Source organism: Papaver somniferum, chromosome 5 (genome assembly GCF_003573695.1).
Source record: "Papaver somniferum cultivar HN1 chromosome 5, ASM357369v1, whole genome shotgun sequence".
In the NCBI taxonomy this organism is placed as follows: domain Eukaryota; kingdom Viridiplantae; phylum Streptophyta; class Magnoliopsida; order Ranunculales; family Papaveraceae; genus Papaver; species Papaver somniferum.
The window spans coordinates 82,256,603-82,280,270 of record NC_039362.1 but is presented as its reverse complement, the minus strand read 5'-3'; positions in this window follow the sequence as shown (position 1 = coordinate 82,280,270).

Here is a 23,668-nt window from a genome sequence, read left to right as displayed (position 1 = left end):
CTCTTTTCTACGGCAGCCTTCACTTTTTCCTGAAATCCAAAAGAACCAAACTGTAAACAATTAAATTTATTTGAACTCTAGATAACATATTATGGTCCAATACTCGCATATGTTTCAACTGCACTTGGATGTACAACTCCATTTTTCCCTACATGAGCCAGCACCAGCTCTCACCACGACACTGGATAACCCTACCTTCTTTTTTGGCCTGTACAATCAATATGGTTAGTAAGGGTTGTCCAAATAAAATAGTATGAGGATTTAATGTTAAGACCACCAGGTTAGAAAGTACTTACAACTCTACAGGATTTGTTGGCACGGGAGAGTCTACCTAAACAATGTGGAATCCTTCTCTTACGTTGGTTCTCAGCATATCTAGCATACTTTTCCTGCATGCCAGGCTGGTACTCATCATGTAAAAATCGTTTCCAAACGTCATCATTAACACCATAAGGGCATGCTGCATCCATCTCTTCCCGGGTCTCAAGCTTTTTTTTTCAGAATGTTAAGGCGTAACTCCCATTTGAATGAACAAAACTTCTGGGATTTTTTTTTGGACAAATGGCCTGAAAAGAGACTCATCATATGCGAAACAAAATTTATCCTGAAACGATTAAGTATTTTTGTCAGCCATAAACAATAACTAGGTAGTTGATCTATAAGCACTGATATGTATAAGTGGAGCAAACCATAGAATAAAATGCATATGAGATAACAAGTTACTAGAAGCAAGTTCCATACTTGGTCCTTGGAGGCTGCATGAATGAGCCTCCAGTCTTTGTAGTCAATTGGACAGTGAACTCGAATGAGTTCCCTTGCACGAGTTGCAAACTTTGATTCATGTTCTCCAAATGGTCTTCCACATTCATCTATTTCTACCAAGAGTTTGGGTGGAAGTTGTGTCTCCTCCAAATCAGAATCATATTGAGTTTCATCATGAGATAGACAAGCTTCATGAGATAGAGAACCATTTTCATAACCACCATTAGATGGAGTACCACGAACATCAGATGCAGAACTAGTTTCATTGGTATAAGGAGACACAACAGGATCTGAAAATTGAGAATCCTGACTTGACAACATCTTCATACCAAACAAACCAAACAACAAACAACATATTAGTCATTTGAAATAAAATGAGAGCAAACCTAGAAGTGAACTAAAATACAAAATCCCAACTTCTGGTTGAAATCTATGGAAACAAAGGTATAATTTTAAAGTAATAAGAACAACCTATGAAGAAAAACTTCATAACCATGTAAACACCCTGAGTTTGGTTGTAATTTATGGAAAGAGATAACAACCAAATACCAAGAATTGCAAAGCAGTAAATATCAACATACAAGCAAATCTATGAAGGAGATACCAACCAACAAAAAAAAAAAAACCCAAATTTGAAATAAATATTCAAAAGTAAAAGCTACATAGATTACCTCTGGAGAGTGAATGAGGTACAGATATGTACGCGAGGTAAGAGGTATGGAAGAACAAAGTGAGAATCGCAAAGGAGGATGGTGAGAATGAATGGAAAGAAATTAAGATCTCCATGTCCATCTGTTTATAGAGAAGGATTAGATTTGAAATCATTCTGAAAATTTAAGAAAAGGGGAAATGAAATTTGAGAGGGAATAAGAAAAGGTTTCTCGAATTTAAGAGGGAATAAGAAAAGGTTTCTCAAATTTGAGAGGAAATAAGAAAATGTTTCACAAATTTGAGAGGGAATTAAAATCTAAAAGATGTATCAGAGTGGGGATTTGAGAAGGAATGAAATTTGAGACCCAAATTGAAACATTACTTTTTCGGACAAGAAAGAAGAGTACAATAATAGAGGAGAGTTGCTTTTCTCTCAAAATATCTAGGTCAAAGGCGTCCGGATCGAGGTAAAGTTGGTCAAAATTGTGGACAAGTTGGTCAAATTTATGATCAAACACATAATCGGAAACAAAACAAGGCATACTCAGTTTGCAAGATTACCATATACAGACCCAATGTTCTCTTCTAGGTGAAGTTGAGAAGTCAAATATCAGATTAAATGGTTCCTCAGTGTATTCTGTCAACTATTATGGAACTTTGCTGACAGGATTACCATATACAGACCCAATGTTTTCCTCCAGGTGAGTCTTGAGATATCAAATATCATATTGGATGGATCTTGAGTGGATTCTGCAACCTATTATGGAACTCAGGTAGCAAGATTACCATATACAGACCCAATGTTCTCGTCCAGGTGAGGGTTGAGATGTCAAATATCAGATTGGATGGATCCTGAGTGGATTCTGGCATTCTGCAACCTATTATGGAACTCTGGTTATAAGAATACCATATACAGACCCAATGTTCTCGTCCTTGTGAGGCTTGAGATGTCAAATATCAGATTGGATGGATCCTGAGTGTATTCTGCAACCTATTATGGAAAACTCAGGTTGCAAGATTACCATATACAGACCCAATGTTCTCGTCCAGGAGAGGCTTGAGATGTAAAATATCAGATTGGATGCATCTTGAGTGGATTCTGCAACCTATTATGGAACTCAACTTGCAAGATTACCATATACAAACCCAATGTTCTCGTTCAGGTGAGGTTTGAGATGTCAAATGTCAGATTGGATGATTCTGCAACCTATTATGGAAATCGGGTTGCAAGTTTACCATATACAGACCCAATATTCTCGTCTAGGTGTCAAATATCAGATTGGATGGATCTTGAGTGGATTCCGCAACCTATTATGGAACTCAGGTTGCAAGATTACCATATACAGACCCAATGTTCTCTTCCAGGTGAAGTTGATATGTCAAATATCAGATTGGATGGATCTTGAGTGGATTCTGCAACCTATTATGGAATTCAGGTTGCAACATTACCATATACATACCCAATGTTATCTTCTAGGTGAGGCTTGAGATGTCAAATATCATATTGGAAGGATCCTGAGTGGATTCTTCAACCTATTATAGAACTCAGGTTGCAAGATTACCATATACATACCCAATGTTCTCGTCCAGGTGAGGCTTGAGATGTCAAATATCAGATTGGATGGATCCTAAGTGGATTCTGCAACCTATTATGGAACACAGGTTATAAAATTACCATATACAGACCCAATGTTCTGGTCCTGGTGAGGTTTGAGATGTCAAATATCAGATTGGATGATTCTGCAACCTATATATTATGGAACTCAGCTTGCAAGATTACCATATACAGACCCAATGTTCACGTCCAGGTGTCAAATATCATATTGGATTAATCTTGAGTGGCATCTGCAACCTATTATGGAACTCAGGTTGCGATATTACCATATGCATACCCAATGTTATCGTCTAGGTGAGGCTTGAGATGTCAAATATCAGATTAGATAGATCCTGAGTAGATTCTTCAACCTACTATAGAACTCAGGTTGCAAGATTACCATATACATACCCAATGTTCTCGTCCAGGTGAGGCTTGAGATGTCAAATATCAAATTGGATGGATCCTGAGTGGATTCTTTAACCTATTATGGAACTCAGGTTGTAGGATTACCATATACAGACCCAATGTTCTCGTCCTTGTGAGGTTTGAGATGTCAAATATCAGATTGCATGATTCTGTAACCTATTATGGAACTCAGCTTGCAAGATTACCATATACAGACCCAATGTTCACGTCTGTAGATGGGGAAAAACGATTTGCTAGTTTTTAAGGAATTGAGGAGACGACCGTACGGAGGAGACTCCTCGAACCGAGCGAAATGTTAAACCTCACACAGATACACCGCTACAAAGGGGGTTCTTTAGATTCGAGAGATCAATCTGTAGTACTCTGGCCTAAATCAAGACAATGACCGTTCCTGAGTAAATTCGGTCACAAGAGAGGATGGGTTGATCTGTAGGAGGGAAGCTGAGAAATGTGTGGAATCAATGGTAATCAAAGATTGTGGGTGTGTGAATTCTGAATACGATAAGCTCTGAGTGATTGAAATTGCTCAATTGAGAGTAGTTGCTCAATTGATGAGTTGAGGATCTCGTGTTGTCGATGAGACGTGAGATTGATGATACTGATGATGCCGATGATTCAATCATGATTCAGAGACTTATTTATATTGCTGGAATTGTAGACACCATGATTCCATGAAGTGTGACAGTTGATGGAATCAAGGAGTGGGGAAGTGGAGATCGTGTTTGAAACCAGTTGCTCAACGTGTGGAGACTTGGTCGATTTTCCACCCACTACCTCGTGAATTCCTTCAACTGATTGCACGACTTTCTCACATTACATCGTGTGTTTGAACACACGTGTCATAGACCGCTAGACCAAAACCCTACGTGATATCCCCCAAGTGACACGATTGACGTCTCGTGGTTTGTTAGTCAATTGATGACTTCGTGATTTAATGGGATAATGAGTCCATGTAGTCGTTGAGTTGAACATGATTTTCTGAAACTCATGAATTGAATATGTCATGAGACAGAGGTATAGTTCTTACGATGAAGTGAGCAAGTATTGCTCATTCGATGGATCGTTGAATACTGATTGTTGAACCAATATTGAGCAAATATTCCTCATCTGAGCAAGTGCTGCTCATGTGATGAATTGTTGAATATTGATTGTTGAACCAATATTGAGCAAATATTCCTCATCTGAGCAAGTGCTGCTCATGTGATGAATTGTTGAATATTTGATCGTCTGAGCATGTGTTGCTCATCTGATGGATTATTAGCAGCGTACTAAAAATATTAATTAGAATACTGGTCGTTGAACCGAGCATAATTAATAAAATTAATGACCATGAGGTCGTCGTAAAATTATTAAGGTTGGAATCTGGAATGATGATCCTTGGATTCAGAAACCCTAATTTGATCAATTGATGATCAATTCATGGTTGTCAGAATTTCAACCATTGGACGAAGGAGGGAGCAACTACATGGGACCGTGGATCAACCATGTAGTGTCCATATGCTCACGTGAGAAAATACGAAGAACTCTTGAAGAGTTGATGATTTGTTGGTGGAAGAATGATTAAATGCTGGTTTAATCATTTATTCAAAATGCTCGTCTGAGCCTTAGGTGAGAAAACCTAATTAATTATGACGAGGCAAGGGACCGACCATGGAGTCATGAAACTTTCCCTGGGTTGTCCCGTGACCGCCTGACGATCACTCCATGAAAATCCAAAGTGTTTGGGAGAGTTTTGGACCTAATACGAGCAATTGTGCAAATTAGGTCAAAACTGTGAAAATTGATGGGACCGGATTCCGTGAGCCAAAGAGCCAATCTTGGTCGGTCAAGATAGCGTGCTTGTGTCCCCAAGGCGTCCGTGTCTCAGTCCTGAGAATTTTGATATTTTCTGGCGTGCAATTGAGCATCCATTCGAGAAAATATGCCAAAATTAGTGTTTCGACGAAACTGAGGAAAACACCATGAGATGATGAAAAATAATTATAAAATAAGGAATGAGGAGGCGTGGGACCGCCGTGGTTAAGGCATGGTCGGCCGGTCGTGACCACGGTCCCGTGGTGCCTTTTCCTTAATTTTATAATATTTTGATGATTTTATGAAAAGTTCATGAATTTTGAGAAATTTGATGAATTTTGGGAGTTTCCATGAATTGAAGGAGTTTTCATGAGTTCAAGGAAGCAAAAGATATTAAAATAATAAAACAAGGGCGTGCGGGACCGTGGAAGGCATGGTCGGCCGGCTAGGACCCGGTCCCACGAGTTTCCCTAATTTTATAATGATTTTATGAAAAATTCATGAATTTTGAGAAATTTGATGAATTTAGGGAGTTTCCATGAATTGAAGGAGTTTTCATGAGTTCAAGGAAGCAAAAATATTAAAATAATAAAAAACAAGGGTGTGTTGGACCGTGGAAGGCATTGCCGGCCGGCTAGGGCCCGGTCCCACGAGTTTTCCTAATTTTTTAATATTTTTAGGTATTTTGATGATTTGAGGGAATTTTTCCTAATTTGAGAGAAATACCATGAAATCAAGGAATTTGATGAATTCAAGGAAAACTAATAATAAAGTAATAAAACAAAGGGGCGTGTGGGACTGGCTAGGGCATGGCCGGCCGGCCAAGGCCCGGTCCCACAATTTTTCATAATTTATTTTATTTTATTATTATTTGATGATTTGTGCAAAATACCATGAAATCAAGGAGTTTTTTCATGAAATTAGAGAAATAATAATAATAAAATAATAAGGAACCGTGGGTGTGGGGCCGGTTGGGACTAAGGCATGGCCGGTTGGCCAATGGTCACGCCCCACACTCCTTTCCTTCATTTTATAGTATTTTTTATGGATTTATGGAAGTGCCATGAAACCGAGGAGTTTCCTCGAGACGAAGGAGATTTGATAAAATGAGAGAATTTTCATCAAATCATGGAAAATAATAAAATGCAATAAAAATATAAAACTGGCATGGGATTGACCACGACACGGTCGGTCGGTCGTGTGTCCGTGCTCCCAGCACCCTGGTCAATATTTTTAATTATTTATTATTTTCTTCCCTATTTTGCATAGGTTCATCGTTTCGTTGTATTTTTGAAATACTCGTTTGTGCGGTGACTGTTAATGTATCGTCGTTGAATACACCTTCACCATTTGAATCGGGGCTTACTTAGAGGTAGCTCAGACGCCCGGTTGTTGATTATTTATTACTAATTGTGGTATTCAGTGGAGAATAATTCACAAAACTGAGTAATAAGATGTTTATTATTAATTCATAGGATCAACTGAGGATTCGACTACGAATTCAGAATAATAAAGTGAGCATTACCATTCCATGGGATCATAGATTCGACCATAGAAAAAGAGTAATTAAGGTTTATCTATTACCATTTATGAGACCAGTTGTGGATTCGATCAAGAAATCGGAGTAATGAGATAATATGGTTATTGCTATTCTATGAGATCAAGCTGTGGATTCGATCATAGAATCAGAACAATTTTTATTGTCATTCCATGGGACCAGTCGTGGATTCGACCATGGAATAGGAGCGATTGTAATTAGGAATAATTAACTTTGTGTCTCTATACTAGCAGAGCAAGCTGTCTAGGAGCACTAATTATCCTGATACGAGCTTGCCGGTAAGTCATATCCTTTATTTAGTCAGGGTAAACTTGTTGTTTGTTCCTGAAGACGTTATCGCTCTATACTAGCAGAGCAAGCTGTCTAGGAGCCGTCCATATCGTGATGTTATATATAAATAATCACTGAAAGGATTCAGTATTCATGAGATATGTCGTTGTCCAGTCGTGAGACTACATATCTACATGTGCTTTGAGAGAAAGTACTCTCCGTTGAGAATCCACCATCTACATTGCTGGATCAGAGCTTCGTATAATTATGAGTTTACGATTTTATCCCTTGTCGAAAATCCACCATCTACATTAAGTCCCCTGCTTACTGAGGAAAGCTGTGTTCCTCAGTCAGCATTAAATGGTGATTTTCCAGCCATAAATAATAATACCAGTAATTGAACTTAGTCGTAAGTTGAGACGTTACCGGATTTAGAGAGCATGAGGAAACCACGACTTGATGAAGGCTTCAATGTAATGATTGGAGCGTCGTTTGATGAGCATAAATTGGTGTTGACCGCTGGTTTGGACGACGAGTCCGTGGTCGGTTAGGATTCGCGGGCCGTGCCCAATAAGGAAGTCCTTGTTTTATGAATAGACGCTCGTTCGTTCGTTAGTTTAAGGAACAAACAAAATAGACCTGAGTCTAATGATATAAAATTCTTCTATGAGCTTTCACGAAAACATGTGAGATTTCACAAAGTGGAATAAACTCTCGTTTCAAAGGTGGATGCTCGTACGAGAGAATTTTTTTTTTTTTTTTTTGAAAAGACGTGCGTCTGTTAATAAAAATTTTGTCTATGAGCTTTCATGAAAATTTTTATTTTCGATATGTGAGCGTTCACAAATTTTTGAAAATATACTCTCGCTTCAAAGACAGATGCTCGCACGAAGGAGAAAAAGTATGTAGATATATTTTTCAAATTTACATGGGTTTCACGTTAAATATTTACATATTTTGTAAAATCATGTTTTGATTTTGAACAACTGTTGAAAGTAGACAATTATACATGGTGAAATAATGTCTGTGAGTTTTCACCTGTAGAATGGACGTCTGTCCAATTTTCGAAAAACCAGTGGATGTTCACTCAGTAAAAACTTTACGTGGGTTGTCCACGGTTTCATGAAAATCAATTTATGATTTTTGAGCAATTGCTGGAAGCAAGCAATTGTATACATGATCAAATAATGTACGTATGAGTTTGGCGATATTATAGTGTATGCACACATGTAGAAAACCAACGAATGTTCATATGAAAGGTTATGTGAATTATTCATAGTTTCATGAAAAGTCAGGTGCTGGTTTTAAATAATGAATTTTGCTTATCTTGGCAAGTTTGAAGAGGCGAGCAAGTTTTTCGAGGGTTTTACGTTATTATCACTAAGTTCGTGAAACGTAAATAGGTAAGAGTGATGGATTACCATTTTTGTAGACGTTGTTGTGAGCACCTTTAATTAGGGCTGTCAATGGGTACCCATTACCCGGATCCGGAACCGGACCCGGTATGTTAGGGTCCGGTTCCGGGCCCTAAAGTTGGACCCATTAGCTACTTAGGACCCGACGGGTAATTACCCGATTGGACCCGAATTTAAACGGGTCCAAACGGGTAATACCCATTGGGTACCCGCGGGTATCGGGTACCCGTTTATTCATTCTTTTATTCATGTTTTTAGCAAAATTATAAGTATTTTTTCTAGTTTTAGCTTTGATATTTTACTCATTTAAATTTTTTCTCTTACATTTAATCTTTATTTAGTACATTCATAAGAAATAATAATAATTTTTTATAAAAATTACTTAAATCCAAGCTAAAAAGAGAAATATATTAAGTTTTTGAGATTTTTAAATAGTTTTCTTTAGACCCGATGGGTACCCGGAACCGGCGGGTACCCCGGTATTTAAACGGGTCCGGTTCTGGGTCCACAAATTTAGGAACCGGACCCGGAACCGTTAGGAACCGGACCCGACCTTTATAAATAGGGTCCGGGTCTAGTGATACCCGGGAGGACCCGGACCCATTGACACCCCTACCTTTAATTAATGATTCATTGTTCTGTCGAATCCCGCGCTTTGTATGAACGATGTGCTCTGAGTGGTGAGAGATCCTTTATACTGAGTTGTATTCCTGGTTATTCTGTTAGCTTTACCATAGGATGATCGTGTAGTGAGACCCCGGATCAATGTAGACTCCATGGAAATGGAGGAAAATCTATGGGAGCGGAGAGCCCAGAAGTAAGGACTATAGGGTGTTAGCAAATGACGTGCAATCCCCAGCCGCTCCTTGTGTCATGACTTTACCCGTGTAATTAGGATCATGAGATCAAGGTTTGTTACTTCTTTTCAGACTTTTGCTCCATCGATTGACGGTCTTCAACTTGTTCCCGGATAAACAATTCATGAATCCAACACTGATGAAGAAGTCGATGTAAGTACCCTTTTTCGTGCACGTGATCGTGGCATCTCCTTGAATAACATAATAATAATTGTTGTTGACGAACCCAGAAAGAAATCATGGTATATAAGCATTATGTTGATGAAGCGTGATCTTCATTGGGATATGAGAATATGGAGAGTTCCCAAAATCCCGAACCGAATGAAGATAATGGAGTTGCCAACGGAGATTCCAACATCGCCGAACCCTCAAATGGTTTAGAGACTTCCCTAGTAAGTATATCTCCTGTGACCTCTTCATAGAAGTATGAAATTGCTGATTTGTGAGTGAATGAATGAAAACCCATGTGAATACACGAGTAATTTTTCCGAAATACGTCACCAGGAAATTTCAGACTCCAGCCTTTAGTAAAAACGTTGTACAATCTTCGTTTGGGGTCGTATTTTCGACATCTGCATATGTATCCTCAATCTCAGGAAATTTCCAAGCTTTAGAAAAGAAGATTTTTGAGTTTAGAGCTTGTTAGGATCCGAAATCGACGAAACAGTAAACTTCCAGGAAACCTTCAGAAAATTTACAGCTGGCATGGGGTCCAATGTTTTGGCCACAACTCTTCGCTCGTTTATCCAATTTTTGTGAATTTTGGATATGTGGTAGAGGACATCCATACGAAGAAAATGGTATATGACCCATACCTAGGTTCTTCACAAATTTCTCCCAGATCGTCGGTTTGTACAGGACAGCATAAAATTATTTCAGATGGGCTTGTTGTAAAACACTCATGTTGCGTCTTTAGACCATTCGCTTGTGTCTTGAACGGTTGGTGAAGGATTGATGCCATTTGATTCAATTGAGATCAGGACTCCTTGATTGGCACATGAGAATGGTGCTTGATTACCACCTTGTTTCTGTCAGTCATAGAAACGTTACTTCTGAAACACTGGTCATGGGACCATAACTGAGGTTGCTCTCAAGAGGGGATGATGTAATGACCATGGTTTCATGTCCTGGTGGTAGCATTCCTTTTATGATGAATGATTATCACTGGAGAGCTCGGCACCACGAGTGTTGGGCTTGATGAAGGACTTAGCGAAAAGACCTGGTGGACATCGATCGACCGTGGAAGTTATGATTCCCGTCCACGAATCTCTGGTTGCGCGTTGTATGCTCTGGAAGCTGTAGAAACCTCATACGACGTCAGAATTCGATGCTTGACCCCAATTTTTGAAGCTAAGAGACTGAGTTATCCCATGAGAAAAGAATCACTCAATTTGGAGTTGTATAGATCATCCAATGAAGCGTCCACATTTGTAATTTGTAATCCCGTATAAATTTTTCAGATTTCGTAGACCTGACGGTAAAGGACATATCTTTCAGCTCGTATGTACGATTGATGCGCCCTTTTGGTATGTTGTAGAAGAGACATAGACAAACATCTTTCGTTAAGGAAGCATTTTCTCATTCCTCACCCATTGGTAAGTTTTTGCAAACCCATGACCTGGAGTGTGTTGTATCTCATTTGTAGAGGTGATAAGAACATCTTGTGGAAGACTTCGGGTTATGCCCACCAGACGTGCCAGCTTTGGGAAGAATTTCATGAGAGCATGTTATCAGGTCTGCACATCTTGATATGAATCATTGGTTCTTAGAGAAGTCCGCTTCATGTGTAACACTTCGGAGAATGATTAGTTGATGAAGCCCTGAGGATGTTGCTCCTGAGACCGTTGTTGGTGCTGAGACCATGAATGATTATGCTCCAGAGATCCTTGTCGATGCTGAGATCATGGATGGTGTTCCTCTAGAGATTATTGTTAATGTTGATACCGTGGTTGAAGTTGCTCCAAAAACCGAAAAGGCTAGAACCATGATTATAGACATAATCCTTGCTCCTTCATCCAGTGAGCCTTTTACATTTACGAACTAGTTGATGAGTTGAGCATCCGTAAGATAAAGGTGTACTGAGAGTTCAACATGAATGCTCCTGAAAGCATAACTTTACCACGAACTGGTTTTGTCAGTAAGTCGACATTGTTGTAGTAGATAGCATCAGCAGTCTTCATACTGGATGTGATTGGTGAAGAGAGAAAGTTCCTCAATCATGCGAGGCTTGTGATGTAGAGAAATCCCGTTGATGAGGCTTCATTAATCACCTCAAGTTGTCCATTGTATATTGGAGGAGTTGGTGACATTCATGCATGAATGATGTTGCATCTGCTTCAGAAGTCTTATAATGATATAATGAAGACTTATCGAATGTAGTGCCGATCGTGCTGCTGTTGAATCAGTGTCGAGATATTTGTGTTGAAGCCAGATGCGCCATTATCAAAGGTGTACTCTTTGATTGGGAGTACAATTTTGAAGGCTTCTTAGATGCTTGGGCGTTGAAGCTTCATACCCCTTGAGTATGTCTTAGGTTTGATCGTCTGAGACCGACTATCTTCTGTTGATTCAGCATTCCTTTCGTTGTAGCAGTGGGATTCAACACTTGTGCAGAAATCAGAGCTTTCTAATTTTGTGGCACACATGGACACTCCTGCAAGGCTATGTAGAAACTCCCAAAGTGTTCTTTGCCGTGTTTGAACATCATCTCAGCAATGAACGTCCAGTGCTCGATTCGGAGAAACGTCAGATTCAACCACTTGGAAAAATATTAATGCGGTGAAGTTACCATTCATAACGTCTTGCATAGTTGATAGCAGAATTAAGTCCCCATGCTAGGATAGCATGTGAGGAAATAAATGACGTAGACACGGGAGGAGTGAGACTTTCCTGAGTGTGGAACCTCTTGATGAATGTGTATGCATCTTTTGCAGGTTCTTGCTTCAATCTCGTCAAAGTTCGAAATTCCTCCAAGTGCTCTGATGATGGGTGTCCGTAAAATCTTCTGGATCAGAAATTTCTTCGTTGGAGAGATGTGCAACCAAAGACGCTTTGTCAGCATGGATCCACGCACGTCTGAAGAACATGTCATATTCTTGGATCATCCTGATTATGTGAAAATTGGTTCCTGTCCAGGTTAAGCTTATGTCCACCTTGAGAGTAATGTAGCCATAAGTATTTCCGAGTGTTCCTTAAAGATCTCTGATTGAGATGAGAGCATGAGTAGCTCCTTTTCGAGTGATGCTTGTGGATCCGATGGTTTTCAGTCGAATGTTGTTGATGGCGGTGCCAGCATCGATCAACGTTCTTCCAAATTCGTTTCTTCTGAGATTGACTGTGGTAAGCAGTCCCCGGTCGTGCATCTCTTTGTCTGTGGATGAAGGTTTCAAGGAGTTTTCCAGGATGGAAATACGTCTGACACAATATGATTCGGTGTTGTGAACATGTATTTCCTTTGTGCCTTTGATGAATAGAGCAATTCACAGATATGCTCGATCAACGATTGAACTGCTTCTTCGACTGGTTGCTCGGAGAGTGTAAAGGTTCCGATTGAGAGAGGATTCTTGTGTAATCCTTCAGTCCCCAGTTGAAGCCATGGTGGATCCACCTTATATGTTGCAGTTACTTGTTGGATGATTGATGAGTCTATGAAGACGGCGGTACCTAGAATTCTCCTTCAGCTGGCCCTCTATGATGAACAGTAGATTGCATCATCTTAAACCCATAATTCCAGTAACTCGATCACTTCTTCAGTTGGAAGATGGCAGTTTGAGTCCCCGATCATTCCCCGTTCTTTGATGTCGGGTCGAGGTTTGTGCATTTCAAAGTTGGTTATCTTTTGCGCCTTTAGAGGAGTCTGGGATGTTGGAGAAGCGATCTGATGCCGTGTCTAGGATTTCCTTTCACTTCTTTCAGCAACAATGTTTGTCCAAGGATGGAGATTGCACTAATTGCTGACTAGGCGTCGGCTGATTCGAGGTTCTTCGATCTTGCAGACTTTGCTTTTCAGGAAAGCAGGTGCAGTAGTCTCATATCGTTCGGCTGCTTCATAAAACTCTGAGAAATCATGGAACCAGAGGTTTTCCAGTAAGGCTCTGTATACCGGGATCATTCTGTTGATGCAAAAGTCTACTAGTTGCTGCGATGTGACGTTGGGTCGTGGCAGTCCAGGGCTTGAACTCTGAACCTTTTCACATAATCATCAAGATGTTCGTTTCTCCTCTGAAACATCCTTCCTAGATCATAGAGAGTGACTTTCTCTGACACGAAGAAGTATTTTCTGTAGAAACCATTAATCATCTCTCCTAAATCTGTGATACTTCCTAGTGCGATGTTGTTGTACCAGGTGTATGCTCTGTCTGTCAGAGACTTTGAAAATTCCTTCAGACGAACGACATGGTTGTGCTCGCGTTCGCCCAATAATTCCAGAAATTGAGAAATATTTTTTTCAGTATTGCACGTTCCATCATAAAGAATGAATGTTGGAGCGGTATAACCTTTTGGGAGAGGAATCCTCCGTATGGCAGCGGGATATGAAGGTTGATGAAGATGGACAGATGATGTCTTGTCTTTTCCTCGATGTTCAAAAGAGTGCTCCAGGTCTTCACGAGTGATTGATGAAACTTGCAGGTTCCATTGCTGGAGAGTCATTTGCAGCTTTGCGAGATTCTTCATCATGTACAACATGGATTGGAGAGATTTCAGGATCAACAGTTGAATATGTTTCTTTAACTTTTCCTTCTCCCGCGGAGGCTGAGTTCGTTCAGACGCAAGCTTTTCTGTGAGAGTTTTGGGATAAGTACACAACTCTTTCTGTGCTGCAGCCACGTCAATCTGAACCTTCATGAGATCAACAATGGCAGGTTGATTTCCTCTGGTTTCTTCAGGAGATCAACAAAGAGTAGATTGTTGATGGCGCAAGTGTCGTCACTTGCAGGGGTGATCACTGGAGCACCAGTGCTTGGAGCAGTAGTAGTAGCAGGTTGCGTCGGAGGAGTGGCATTAGCGGTACCACTAGATCTTGCGATATTAGGATCGGGTTTGAACCCGGATTGGTAGACCTAAGATCGTCCATCCTTGTGAGAATTGAGATTGCAACCGAGAGAATGATCTCCCACTGTGGTGCCAATCTGAAGATGGGGAAAAACGATTTGCTGGTTTTTAAGGAATTGAGGAGACGACCGTACGGAGGAGACTCCTCGAACCGAGCGAAATGTTAAACCTCACACAGATGCATTGTTGCAAAGGGGGTGCTTTAGATTCGAGAGATCAATCTGTAGTACTCTGGCCTAAATCAAGACAATGATCGTTCCTGAGTAAATTCGGTCACAAGAGAGGATGGGTTGATCTGTAGGAGGGAAGCGGAGAAATGTGTGGAATAAATGGTAATCAAAGATTGTGGGTGTGTGAATTCTGAATACGATAAGCTCTGAGTGATTGAAATTGCTCAATTGAGAGTAGTTGCTCAATTGATGAGTTGATGATCTCGTGTTGTCGATGAGACGTGAGATTGATGATACTGATGATGCCGATGATTCAATCATGATTCAGATACTTATTTATATTGCTGGAATTGTAGACACCATGATTCCATGAAGTGTGACAGTTGATGGAATCAAGGAGTGGGGAAGTGGAGATCGTGTTTGAAACCAGTTGCTCAACGTGTGGAGACTTGGTCGATTTTCCACCCACTACCTCGTGAATTCCTTCAACTGATTGCACGAATTGCTCACATTCCATCGTGTGTTTGAACACACGTGTCGTAGACCACCAGACCAAAACCCTAAGTGATATCCCCCAAGTGACACGATTGACGTCTCGTGGTTTGTTAGTCAATTGATACTTCGTGGTTTGATGGGACGATGAGTCCATGTAGTCGTTGATTTGAACATGATGTTCTGAAACTCATGAATTGAACATGTCATGAGACAGAGGTATAGTTCTTACGATCAAGTGAGCAAGTATTGCTCATTCGATGGATCGTTAAATATTGATTGTTGAACCAATATTGAGCAAATATTCCTCAACTGAGCAAGTGCTTCTCATGTGATGAATTATTGAATATTGGTTGTTGAACTAATATTGAGCAAATATTCCTCATCTGAGCAAGTGCTGCTCATGTGATGAATTGTTGAATATTTGATCGTCTGAGCATGTGTTGCTCATCTGATGGATTATTAGCAGCGTACTAAAAATATTAATTAGAATACTGGTCGTTGAACCGAGCATAATTAATAAAATTAATGACCATGAGGTCTTCGTGAAATTATTAAGGTTGGAATCTGGAATGATGATCCTTGGATTCAGAAACCCTAATTTGATCAATTGATGATCAATTCATGGTTGTCAGAATTTCAACCATGGGACAAAGGAGGGAGCGACTACATGAGACCGTGGATCAACCATGTAGTTTCCATATGCTCACGTGAGAAAATACGAAGAACTCTTGAAGAGTTGATGATTGTTGGTGTAAGAATGATTAAATGCTGGTTTAATCATTTATTCAAAATGATCGTCTGAGCCTTAGGTGAGAAAACCTAATTAATTATGACGAGGCGAGGGACCGACCATGGAGTCATGAAACTTTCCCTGGGTTGTCCCGTGACCGCCTGACGATCACTCCATGAAAATCCAAAGTGTTTGGGAGAGTTTTGGACCTAATACGAGCAATTGTGCAAATTAGGTCAAAACTGTGAAAATTGATGGGACCGGCTTCCGTGAGCCAAAGAGCCAATCTTGGTCGGTCAAGATAGCGTGCTTGTGTCCCCAAGGCGTCCGCGTCTCAGTCCTGAGAATTTTGATATTTTCTGGCGTGCAATTGAGCATCCATTCGAGAAAATATGCCAAAATTAGGGTTTCGACGAAATTGAGGAAAACACCATGAGATGATGAAAAATAATTATAAAATAAGGAATGAGGAGGCATGGGACCGCCATGGTTAAGGCATGGTCGTCTGGTCGTGACCACGGTCCCGTGGTGCATTTTCCTTAATTTTATAATATTTTGATGATTTTATGAAAAAATCATGAATTTTGAGAAATTTGATGAATTTTGGGAGTTTCAATGAATTGAAGGAGTTTTCATGAGTTCAAGGAAGCAAAACATATTAAAATAATAAAACAAGAGCGTGTGGGACCGTGGAAGGCATGGCCGTTCGGCTAGGGTCCGGTCCCACGAGTTTCCTAATTTTATAATGATTTTATGAAAAATTCATGAATTTTGAGAAATTTGATGAATTTAGGGAGTTTCCATGAATTGAAGGAGTTTTCATGAGTTCAAGGAAGCAAAAATATTAAAATAATAAAAAACAAGGGTGTGTGGGACCATGGAAGGCATGGCCGGCCGGCTAGGGCCCGGTCCCACGAGTTTTCCTAATTTTTTAATATTTTTAGGTATTTTGATGATTTGAGGGAATTTTTCCTAATTTGAGAGAAATACCATGAAATCAAGGAATTAGATGAATTCAAGGAAAACTAATAATAAAATAATAAAACAAAGGGGCGTGTGGGACCGGCTAGGGCATGACCGGCCGGTCAAGGCCTGGTCCCACAAGTTTTCATAATTTATTTTATTTTATTATTATTTGATGATTTGTGCAAAATACCATGAAATCAAGGAGTTTTTCATGAAATTAGAGAAATAATAATAATAATAATAATAAAATAATAAGAAATCGTGGGTGTGGGGCCGGTTGGGACCAAGGCATGGCCGGTTGGCCAATGGTCACGCCCCACACTCCTTTCCTTAAATTTATATTATTTTTTATGCATTTATGAAAGTGCCATGAAACCGAGAAGTTTCCTCGAGATGAAGGAGATTTGATAAAATGAGAGAATATTCATCAAATCATGGAAAATAATAAAAACGCATTAAAAATATAAAACTGGCGTGGGATTGACCATGACACGGTCGGTCGGTCGTGTGTCCGTGCTCCCAGCACCCTGGTCAATATTTTTAATTATTTATTATTTTCTTCCCTATTTTGCATAGGTTCATCGTTTCGTTGTATTTTTGAAATACTCGTTCGTGCGGTGACTGTTAGTGTATCGTCGTTGAATACACCTTCACCATTTGAATCGGGGCTTACTTAGAGGTATCTCAGACGCCAGGTTGTTGATTATTTATTACTAATTGTGGAATTCAGTGGAGAATAATTCACAAAACTGAGTAATAAGATGTTTATTATTAATTCATAGGATCAGCTGAGGATTCGACTACGAATTCAGAATAATAAAGTGAGCATTACCATTCCATGAGATTGTAGATTCGACCATAGAATCGGAGTAATTAAGGTTTATCTATTACCATTTATGAGACCAGTTGTGGATTCGATCAAGAAATCGGAGTAATGAGATAATATGGTTATTGCTATTCTATGAGATCAAGATGTGGATTCGATCATAGAATCAGAACAATTGTTATTGTCATTCCATGAGACCAGTCGTGGATTCGACCATGTAATAAGAACGATTGTAATTAGGAATAATTAACTTTGTGGCTCTATACTAGCAGAGCAAGATGTCTAGGAGCATTAATTATCCTGATACGAGCTTGCCGGTAAGTCATATCCTTTATATAGTCAGGGTAAACTTGTTGTTTGTTCCTGAAGACGTTATCGCTCTATACTAGCAGAGCAAGCTATCTAGGAGTCGTCCATCTCGTGATGCTATATAGAAATAATCACTGAAAGTATTCAGTATTCATGAGATATGTCGTTGTCCAGTCGTGAGACTACATATCTACATGTACTCTGAGAGAAAGTACTCTCCGTTGAGAATCCACCATCTACATTGTTGGATCAGAGCTTCGTATAATTATGAGTTTACGATTTTAGCCTTTGTCGAAAATCCACCATCTACAACGTCCAGGTGTCAAATATCAGATTGGATGAATCTTGAGTGGATTCTGCAACCTATTATGGAACTCAGGTTGCAAGATTACCATATACAGACCCAATTTTCTCGTCCAGCTGAGGTTTGATTTCAAATATAAGATTTGAAGATTATGCAACCTATTATGGAACTAAGGTTGCAAGGTTACCATATACAGACCCAATGTTCCCATCCAGGTGTCAAATATCAGATTGGATGAATCTTAAGTGGATTCTACAACCTATTATGGAACTCAGGTTGCTAGATTACGATATATAGACCCAATGTTCTCTTCCAGGTGAAATTGAGATGTCAAATATCAGATTGGATGGATCTTGAGTGGATTCTGCAACCTATTATGGAACTCAGGTTGCAACATTACCATATACAGACCCAATGTTCTCGTCCAGGTGAGGCTTGAGATGTAAAATATCAGATTGGATGAATCCTAAGTGGATTCTGCAACCTATTATGGAACTCAGGTAGCAAGATTACCATATACGAACCCAATGTTCTTATCCATATGAGGTTTGAGATGTCAAATAGCAGATTGGATTATTCTGCAATCAATTATGGAACTTAGGTTGCAAGATATATTACCATATACAGACCCAATGTTCTCGTCCGAGTGAGGTTTGAGATGTCAAATATCAGATTGGATGGATCCTGAGTGGATTCTGCGACCTATTATGGAACTCAGGTTGCAAGATTACCATATACAGACCCAATGTTCTCGTCCAGGTGAAGCTTGAGATGTCAAATATTAGATTGGATGGATCCTGAGTGGATTCTGCAACCTATTATGGAACTCAAGTAGCAAGATTACATATACAGACCCAATATTCTCGTCCAGGTGAGGTTTGAGATTTCAAATATCAGATTGGATGATTTTGCAACCAATCATGGAACTTAGGTTGCAAGATATTACCATATACAGACCAATGTTCTCGTCCAGGTGAGGTTTGAGATGTCAAATATCAGATTGGATGATTCTGCAACCTATTATGGAACTCAAGTGCAAGATTACCATATACAGACCCAATGTTGACGTCCAGGTGAGGTTTGAGATGTCAAATATCAGATTTGATGGTTCCTTAGTGGATTCTGCAACCTATTATGGAACTCAGCTTGCAAGATTACCAAAATTACAAAAATACTCATGCTGAAACAGGTGCATCAAATTTTCCTTGATTTCAAAAAATACGAAAATACCCCTGGCGGAACAAGTTCATTAAATTTTCCTTGAATTCAAAATTTAGGAAAATACCCCTGCGAGAACAAGGGCATCAAATTTTCCTTGGTTTCAAAAATTACAAAAGTGCCCCTGCCGGAACAGGTGCATTAAATTTTCCGGTGATTTCAAAAGTTATGAAAGTACCCCTGCCGGAACAAGTGCATCAAATTTTCCTTGATTTCAAAATTATAAAAATACCCATGCCGGAACAGGTCCATTCCATTTTTAACAAGCACACATACACACACATGTATATAATTATAAATATATATATATACACACAATATGTATTCAAAGGGTGTGCAGTGTGCTACAGGAAAACAGGAAAACAGAAAAACAGAGATCACATCCACATAGCGATCTCTGAACAAAAAGTATACCGTCGTCGTACATATACCGTCATCCACATAGCAATTGTTCTGTTTTGTTAACCATATACCAAAAAGTAAAACCAAAAAGTATACCCCTAGGTATCACCACTAAGTAATATATACCAAAATATATACCCCCAAAAGGTTAGTCCATCCATCAGCAGTTAGAACAATCTTATAATCCATCATCCTCAGTCATCATCATCTGTAGAAACTTCCTCATAGAAGTCATATCCATTATTTTCATCTTATTCATCTTCATCTTCATCTTCTTCCTCATCTTCATCATCTTCGTATTCATCGACGACTTCACTTGTCTCATCTTCCTCATAGTCTTCATCATCATCGACATTATCTTCAGCATCCACTAGTGCTTGAGCATACTAATCCTCTTCTGGATTAACAGGACCCATGAGAAAGTCATGCCAATTATCTGCTTTTATTTATTCCTCTAAATCATCCTGTGTGAGCTGCTCTACCTCCTCATCTGGTGAGTATGGCTCAGGTACATGCTGAAAAGGTTCCAATCTGGTTCAGCCTCTGATTCAACATCAGATGCTATAAAACCTACTCGTGGAGGATATTGCGGCATACTTGCTGCAAGTAATGCATGTGCACGACGAAACTGTTCGTCTCTGAACTTGTCATAATCCCCTTGCAAAGAAGATTCTTCAGCAACCTTCCTCCGGCGTGATGCTTCTTCCTCTTCAATTTTGAGTCTTATATCATGACATGTGATGAAGTCGTTTACACGCTTCTGGAGATGTTTCAACTGTTCATGGGTCATGAGCTCAATCAGTTTATAATTCTCAGCAAGAAGATCCTTGGAGCCGTCTGCCTCTGATTCATCATTTGAACAACATACCTTAGGCTTCTTTCCTTTCGTGTCTCTCGCCCTCTCATGTAACGAATCAGGACTACGGCTCCTCCTTGACGCCATATAAAAGTGTATAAAAATTATTACTGCAAAAAAATTACTTTGGTGTTAAACATAACCAAATACATTGCAAGAGAGACAACAATTTGCATTTTCATTCAAAAACATATCGAATCCTAGAAACAACAACAGAAACAATCTGCAATTTCACTCAAAAACAGATCAAACCCTAGAAATAAGAAAAAGTTAACAACAACCACAAAACTTAAATCAAACACATCTTCATAGTAGAATAATGTAATTCAAACAAAACCCATATCATGATTACACTTAATTCTTAAATCAACCACACACCACCAACACAAACAAAGTGTTCACACTAGATAGTGTACCACAAAACAGAGCAATTTTTTTTAAAAAAAAATAGTACATTAAGTGCTATTACATTTCTATGCATTCTCTTTGCAACAAAGAAAAAAGATCATTAAAAAAAAGAATCCATTTTTATGCAATCATGCAAAGGAAGATGAAGAAAAACAACACTTGAAAGAATACAAACCCATAGCTGTGTAGATGAAGATTGAAGAGTATGGTTTACTCAAAGATTCAGAAGCAACTAAAATTAAAGATGATTTTGTTGTTGTTTTCCATCTTCTGAACTATTGAAGAGCAACTAATAACTGCTGGTTTTTTGTCTCTGAGTAGAAAACATTAACTACCCAAAGATGATGATTTTTTTGGGAAAGGGAGTGTTTGTTTGGTAGTGATAAAAGGAGATGTTGGGTGGAAACAACATCTTCTAATTTATGGGCGGCTAAAAAGTGGGCCGGAAATAATAAAATAACTTACACAAGATCTGTAAGCAAATATGTGTAAAAATGGGGGGTGAAAAAATAACAAATTGTAGGGTCAAACATGAGGCAAATTTTACGAAACAACTGAAAAAAAATAGAGCTTGCAGGTCCAAATACAACTCTAGATCTTGCAATTGGAATCTGCATATATTCAAGACCAGCATTCTGATCAAATGAAAAGTATGTTGCAATTAGAATCTGCATATATTCAAGACCAAATCTTGCAATTAGAATCTGCATATGACGAGCAAAAAATATTTCACAATATGACAAGCAAAATATAGTTATCAAGGAAACTTACTGATCACACATATATTAGAGATTTTTCATTTCTTTGTTTTAGGGAGATGCTTTTGCTTCAACTATTTACATAGATGTGGTTCCTCTGCTAAAATATCTTGAAAACTGTCGCGACCTGGTATCTCTGCTTTGTTCCTCTCGGCGTATGAATAACAAACCACCAATATGGATGTTTCACGTCTCTGGAGTAGAAAACTTGAGCAGCCTCTTCAGCGAGAATCACGGGCTCGTCTGAAATATTGGTACGAATTTTCAATCTTGAAATATTTACCAAAGGAAAATCTGAATCCTGATAGATCTTTATTCCATTCTCTACCTTCACCCAATCACAGTAGAAGACAGTTTCTTTAAATGTACCATAGTTCAACTCTAGGATTTGTCTGATCACCCGATACCACCGGGTTAGGTTAGTAACAGGTCTTTTGTCCCTTTTCGAGATCCTAAGAGTGGTCGATGCAACCACGGTGACACCACTGTCCTGGGTATTAGCCTTTTCCTGGTTTGATTGGGAACAAAAACTAAATAAATTCACATGGTATCTTTTGTACTCTTTCAGAGACATCAGACCTCTAATGTAATGCCACAAATTTTTATCCATTTTGTCTTCTAATCTAAGCTAGGAAAGCGAAAAGAAAATCAACACATCAGCATATTGCATCATTATTACGCTAACAAACGGAGCGGCAATGCAAACCTTTTCATACATCCAACTAAGGAACTTGGTTTGCATCTCGACTTCCTCCATTTCAACCCCATTAGGTTCACAGTTCACACAATAATCCCTACATTTAGCATACATAGTATTAAAATCTAAATAGAATAACCCATTGTCCACATACAAACAAAACATGGCCAACCAGTACCTATAATAAACATCAAGACCTTCTGGATTTTTCCGAAAAATTACCCACCGACGTATCTGCATCCACTGAATAGGGCTCACCTGAACCGGCTTTTGATCAAGCAGAGAACCCACATCACTGAATTCATGTTCATCCTTTAATAAGGGATCCAAATTTGCTTTGTGACCTACTTGATCAGCATTTTTCATATGCTCCATGGCAAATCTAACACAGTCATCCATTTCAGTCGACTTTGTAATTGACCCTTCAATGTATCTGCTGTTATTTGGGATGTTTTTGCACTCCTTCATAACCATGATTCAGTATGTACGTGTAAATTTCAGTACAAAAATAAATAAAAATAAAAGACAAAATGGTAAAATAGCAATTCACCTTCCGAATGAGTACATCCATAAATACCTAACAAGTCAATAAACTAAAGCCTCATCATCCAAATGAACCATGTTGTGCACGCTTATATCAAAAAATGCAGCCGGGAAATACTTTTCGAGCACACACATGGCCTCTGCAATCATCCACTTAGCCTGGCTCAAATAATCTCTGCTAACCACCTTTGAGCATAATATTCTAAATTACAAACTGACTTGTTGAAGCGCAGTACGCAAGTCTTTCTCTGCTGGAAAGGCATGTTGAAGCAGAACAGGTAATAAGTACCCCATAATCACATGGTAGTCATGTGACTTCAAGCTTCTCAAATTTAATTGTTCCATATTTAAATTGTTACTTATATTCGACAAAAACCCTGTGGGAACTTTCAGATCTTTAAGAATCTGACAAAAATCAGTTTTCTCTTGTTTGCTCAAAACAAACAGCGCAACCATCTCTACTCCTTTCTTTGTTTTATTTTCTTTCCACTCTCCACAGTTTAATTTATTCTCCTTTAATTTGTCACTATGATTCCATGCAATAATAGCCTTATTATCCTTATCAAAGATAGTGTAGATAATGTATTCCATGACGTTTTTTTTT